This window comes from Octodon degus, unplaced genomic scaffold (assembly GCF_000260255.1).
Source record: "Octodon degus isolate 3935 unplaced genomic scaffold, OctDeg1.0 scaffold00012, whole genome shotgun sequence".
Classification (NCBI taxonomy): Eukaryota; Metazoa; Chordata; class Mammalia; order Rodentia; family Octodontidae; genus Octodon; species Octodon degus.
Window position 1 is genome coordinate 1,217,323 of NW_004524588.1, and position 7,040 is coordinate 1,224,362.

The 7,040-nt window shown below is 34.2% G+C and overlaps 1 pseudogene; it reads right to left on the reverse strand.

Moving 5' to 3' along the window:
• The window catches only part of LOC105741449, a 67,742-nt pseudogene that overhangs the window by 3,195 nt on the left and 57,507 nt on the right, over window positions 1–7,040 (reverse strand).

The window sequence follows — 7,040 nt, forward strand, 5'->3', positions numbered from 1 at the left end:
TTGTTTGGATCTGGCTGCTGTGCTCCACTTCTTTCTGCTGCAGGTGTTAGAGTTGAACCCTTTGTGTCTCTCTGGCAAGATGTTCTGCTCCTGAATCATCTGGGTGGGTCTTGCCTCTAGCCTCTTTGCAGGGAGTTCTGCTGAAGGGCTCTGTGCTGGGCCTGCATGCAGCCTGGGTCAAATGAGGATCACTGGATCTCAAGTCATCTCACTCATTCACCAGGAAAATAAATGAAAACAAGAGATAAGAAAAAATGTTAGAGGACTGTCCGGCTACACTGCTGCATATGGTTATATTTCTAAATTTCTGTGTAAAAATATGTAATCATTTATTCATATTGTTTTAATATTTTTTTATTTTTTTAACTTTTGTCTTCAACTTCAGTAAGGACATAAAGTTTAACATATAAATACTTGATGGAAAATACCTGTTCAATGTTAGGCCTAAGATGTTTGATATTCAGACAGATAGTGAGGTTAAACCCAACTGCATATGTTGTAGGGTAGTAATAATAAGCTTCTCCTTATGGAGGGTTAATGACCTAAATTTGCAGACCAAAAATTAGAGAAAAAGTAGGGCTGCAAGGACAGCCAAAATTTTGGCGCTAGCCTTTCCAGTTTAGTGAGGACTCAAGACATAGGAAAACATATACTGCAACATTATGTAACTATGTTGTGACCCAAATTTTCTGATCAAGGAGAATATGGGGCCACAGAGCAATGTGATTGATAATGTAGAGTGTGGCTAAGGAGAGTCACATGGAGAGAAAACATTCTCCCAGGCTTTCACAGAGAGCAAATTGTTCAAGCAATGGATGTGACTCATCCACATGGCTGACACTGACTAAGGATCTGCAAACTGCAGTACAGGGTTACAGGAAAAATTCTGAAGGTACTTGACTGAACTTATCAGATACAAAAGTTACATTTCTTGTTACATAGGTCTTGCTTTATCTTGTTCTTAACCATCCAGCAGGAAAGCATAAAAACGATATATAAAAAGTAAAGCCATATTAATGTGCTGAGCTGTGAAAGACTCAAATCAACAACTTCTGACATTCCCAGTCCTATGGATAACCCACTACTATTATGGACTACTGAATTACATTGGATTATTTTTCTGAATTCACAGGCCTACAATATTTAAATGGCAAAGGCATACCCATCTCTAATAAAACTAAACAAAAATGGGAATAGAAAGGAAGGACCATTTTGTATCTATATATTCAAAATAGTTAGGATAGATATACAGCTACTTTCTCTTAATTTAGTGAACAGAAAAATTTGTTCTAATAGTGTTTGTGGATATCTTGTCTGCATCTTGTACAATGCATAACAACTAAGACAACAATATGCAATGTATTAATTATTGAAACTGTCCTATTAATCAGTTTTGAAACTATCTCATTGCTATTTTTTCTCAATAAGATTATTTTAAGAAATAAAAATAAATACAAAATTCAACTCTATTATGCATTACTTATGCAAAGCCAAATTTTATTTTCTCATCGTATTCAATAATTTTTGTATGATACTGTGTTTCCAAATACCTCGCTATAACACTGGCCAAGCAATGGCCGTGACTCATCCACATGGCTGACACTGACAAAGGTTCTACAATCTGAGGTACAGGATCTCAGGACAAATCCTGAGGGCATTTCACTGACCTTCTCAGACCAAAAAGCTACAACTCTTGTTGCACAGGTCCTGCTTTACCTTGGTCTTAACCATCCAGTAGAAAAGTATGAAGATGAAATATAGGAAGTAAAGCCATGCTGTTATGTTGAGCTGTGGGGGACTCAGGTCAATAATTTCTGACATTGCCTGTTAAACAGAAGACCCAATGCTATTATGGGCTACTGGACTCTTAGAATATTTTGCTGAGTTTACACACCTATAATATTCAATAACGGAACTTAGAAAAAATGGGGTATACCGATGAATGTCCATTTTGTATTTGTGTATTCAAAGTGGTTAGGATAACTATATAGTTGCATTCTCTTAATGAATAGAATGATTTATTCTAATGGTGTTTGTAAATAGGATCTCAAGTCCGCATCTTGTACAGCAATTAACTACTAAGAAGAATATATGCAGTGTATTTTTTGTGGAAACTGTACTTCTGATTTGATTTGAAACTCTCTCATTGCTGTTTATCAATAAAATTTTGAAAAAAAAACAAATACCTTGCTATATCTATGATTATGCCTAATATAACTCAACTATCTTGCACACAAACAGAAACACAGTAATTCCTTTCCCTAGAATAGAAGGTTGTGTTTTTCTACGGGTGTTGTTTACTTCTCTTCTGACATTCCATAGTCTAAATATTATAATGTAGATTTAACAAGATCTAAGTACCCATGTTATGTCAATCAATATTATAATATAAAGACAAGAAACAAAGATCTACCTAATATATAGTTATATATGCACAAACATGTTAACAAAACAAAATAAATATGGTTATAATTACAATTCTGGATTCTGTAACTGCTCTTGTTGTCATAGCTAGTATTGAGGTCATCTTCTGTTACCAAGTCTCTCTTTTCTTAACCTTCAGCAAGCACCTCAGTGGGTCTTAGCTGTTCACTGAGTGGGGTAACCTATATCTTCCTTCTTTTATATTTCATATAAAGTATTGAATTACTTAGTGTGTGTGTGTGTGTGTGTGTTTGTGTGTGTATGAAGATGGAATGAAGAAAGGAGGACTATGATCATTGTTGTAATAATGATTTAAGTTTTTACTGGAGTTAAGAAATTCATATCCAGTACTTCAGAAAAGGGAGATCTTTTCTGAAATTGAAGCTTGATTTTAATTCTTTTAGATTTTTCTTAAACTACATCTGAACCTCTGAACTCTTTTTTTCCCTTTTCTAATTGTTAAGTTTTTTAAACTTAACACATAAAACATAATAGTCAGAAATGTCTGAAAAATACAATAAATAGTGTAAACCACAAGGTTTACACTATTACACTACTATAGTAATAGTGTAAACTATGATTTCAAGGAATTTCTCCAATTTCCTATCCTTACAAGCAGAGGTCTCTAGCATAGTTACAGTAAGGGCTCTCCAAAATATAGGAAAATGACAAAAGAAACATAAAATTGTACCAACCTGAGTTTTATTTTGGGGTACTTTATTTTTTAACTTTTTTTCATTACTCTACTTTTACAGTACTTAAATAATTACATTCATCTTGGAACATTGGTACATACACATGTCACATCTTGTTCATTTTATTCCCTCTTCAACAGTCTGCCGAACCATTTGTACCCTCTTCTTCCTATCTCCAAAATTCCACCTCCCTCACTCTCATGACCTCTTTTTTTTATCTTGCTCTGTAATTTATATTAGAGTTTCTTTGTGCAAGAGAAACCATGCAAGATTTAACCTTCTGTTTCTTATTTCTTTTAACTGGTATTATGGTCTCAAAATCCTGCATGCATATATTTTATACTAATAACCTCTTATTTTCTGTTAAATATAAAAAATAATTCATGAAGAAATAAAATCTGCCTTGAAATTACACCTTTAATATGTAATTTAATTTTTGTGACTTCCAAAACAGTTAAAAGTTTAAAACTGAAATCTAAACACATGTCAGTAACATTTCAATGATGATGTTCACTCTCTTCTTTAGGTTAAAGAAACCAAAGTTAGAGCAATTGGTTGTTTTGAACAAATAAAATACACTGAGGCTAGTAACAGCCAGATGATACAATGCTTTGTTACTGTCTAAATAATATAAACAAAAACTTTTTGGGGGGAAATTTTTTATTAAACTTCAAAGTGCCATATATACAAACATCTTAATGCTTTTATACCTATAAAAAAGAAGCAGAATAAAATGTCACAGCTAGCAATTCATTTAAGTGGATAGGTGATAATTAAACAGGCTGAGAACATATTTCTCTCTTTTGAAAAATTTTTGCTAACTACTATTTACAGTTGGATTAAATACAATTAGAAACGAATTTGTGAGCATTGCCCATGGCAAAGCAATCCTGGAGACAAACAAAAAAGTTAAAATTTGATAAGTTAGTGAGATTTTTTTAATCTGTTTACCCAATTCATGCAGATCACCCAAGCAATGAAAACATTAGGAAATTTTTCAACAACAAAATCTTCAGATCTTTAGTGTAGTGAGTTGTCATGTATCAGCAAATAGAAAATAATAAAGGAGAAAAGGACAGACCAAATAACACTGGGAATGATTCCTATCTAAATTACTTGTGATTTGACCTATGAGGGCACAACTCAATGCTTAATTCTTTTAAAATCTATGACTAACATCAGGCAACAAATTAACAGAATTGTGGATGAATATGACGCTATCTTTATGGAAAATAGTATTATCCCAAATAGCAATTCAATATAAGTCATATTCATATATTCTATCATAAGCAAGTATCATTTATAACTTTGTTTTAGAGTGACAGCAGAATTCTAGCATTCTAGCATCCCAGCTAGCATGCAAATATTTCATTTTTGGTTACTTATATTTCTTTTAATAATAGCATGTTAAAATGAACCTCAAGATGCACATTCTATTTTTCCAAGGTTTGTAACTTTTTATGAGCAAACATGGGAGTCAGCCAACCAGAACAGAAAAACAGATTTTCTTACTGATGCAATCTGATCTAGAACTTAGTTTTACAACTGTTCTGTGCTTGGGGATGAACAACAGTAAACTTCAGGGGAAAGAACCATCCTTTTTGAATGATATTCCTCTTTGAAAGGAATATGTATAGTACCATGGGAAGTGTTTCTCCTCTTTCATGTCTAGCATAAGCAGGGTCATGATTATCAATAACTCATTTAAACATGTGTTATTTATACTTAAAAGATATTTTTCAGGGCTGGGGATACAACTAATGGGGAGAGTGATCACTTAGAATGAACCAGGACCTGGGTTTAATCCCAGTAATTAAAAAAAGTTACATATGAGAACTTCCACTTGATATGAAATGTAGGATATAAAAGAACAAAAGGTAATTTCCTGCAACCATTAAAAAGAAAAAATAAGGCTAAAGTTTTACTTTAAATTTATCAGCTTTACAAATAAAAATAGTCCAGAAAAACTGAAATCCAATAGAATGCAGTTTTCCTAAATCAAGTGTCATCTATGTTTTCAGTTCAATCCGTATCAAATCCAAGTAAGTCACACGTCTTTCTAAATTCATATATAGAAAGGCAGCACCAAATAAAATTTTCAGAAAAATATACAATTGGAAAATTCTAGTTTATGATTTTAAACTTTAATTACAAAGCTTTGCTAATTAAAATGACATAGAACTCAAATTAACATATATAGATAGATATAATAGATTTAGATATATATATATATGATATAGATAGATATATAGATATATTTTTTCTAAAGTGACACGCAGAGAATCTAGTGTTATGTTTTAATCCTCATGAAAGGATTAAAACATTGTTGCAAATGAAATTTATTCAGCCGGCAGATGACAATCCCACACGGAGTCAGAAAATGTCGACCCTGGTGCTTTGTTCTCTGGAGTTTTTATCCTTTACAGGTTTCTATGGTAACCACATTATCTCCTCTTGGAAGCGAACAGTAATTCAAAAGTCTAAGTCTTTGCCATCACAAGACTGACATTTCCCAGTTCCTGTCAGGGAGGATGGGGTTCAATTCTAGTTTGCCCCACAGGCTGTCGTATCTGTTTGTTCCTCCAGATAGCATCTTGTTCCTCTTTATGTGGGTCTATGGCTAAGAAGGCAAAGAGTTAGGAGTGAGTTTATCTATGTTTAAGTGACTTCCCAAATGACATTTTAAGGAAACAAAACAGGGTCTCTTCTGGCATGTCACTAGGAATAAAAGCATTCAAGGTGCATTGATTTTGAATAAGGTATCCAAGTGAATCAATGAGAAATGATTCATTTTCTTAATAAATGATGCTTAGAAACCTGATAATTTACACATATTACAGTTCATCTAGATGCTCATTTAGTACACACAAAGAGCTAATTCAAAATTGGTATTAACATAGATGTAAAATTGAGAACTATAAAAATTTTCGAAGAAAACAAGTAAGAACTTCGATTAGGCTGATTTCTTTTGCATAATGCTTGGTTCATGCTCATAAAATTTAAAGATGCATAATTTGGATTGCACACATATTTAATAATCTCCCTGATTTTCAGACTATGCAGCTATATTAATTAAATATATTCTGCTTTCTTATACAACTAGACTACTGGATGAAATAGCAAACATACTGACAGACCCACTTATTTCTGGTTATTTCATTTTCAAAGAAGACATCAAAACTATCTTACTGTGAATAAAATTTCTGTTAAAAATATTACTTCTAAGCAGAATGTTAAAAATAAACTGTACAGGACCAGCCAGATAGCTCATCAGACTAGACTGCCTGCTCAGGCAAAGTGCAGGGACCTACTTGCCAGTGTAGGCCCCACCCTCAGGGCGCACCAACACAGCACTTAAGACTGGGAGGGTGGCACATGCCTGAATCCAAGTGCTTGGGAAGCTGAAAATAGGAGTATCACGATATGAATCTGATCTGCATAGTGAGACCCTGTACTACATACATAAAAAATTACTACACAAAACATGAAATATTAATCTGAACTGATAAACCAAATAAAAATATAAAATAGTAATATTTCTAGAAAAAATTAGTAATGTTATTGTGACATTTAAAATTGAAAAGATTTCTCAGCTTCGACATATGTAAAAAATAAGAGTAATAAAAGAAACTATGGGAGTAGGATTTTCTGCCGAGTTCCGGGAGCCCCCAGACCCAGTCCTAGCCCAGGTCTGGTGAGTGTGCGGAGAGTTTCCTGCTACCATGCACAGGCAGGACCAGTCCCAGCCGAGGCAGAGCGTGGGCTGGACACTCTCCCAGCCCCTCGGGCTGCCCCCCATCACTCCGCAGTGCCTCCCCCACCCCGACCGCCGAGTTCGATTTTCTGCCCAGTTCCGGGAGCCCCCAGACCCAGTGCTAGCCCAGGTCCGGTGAGTGTGCGGAGAGTTTCCTGCTACCCTGC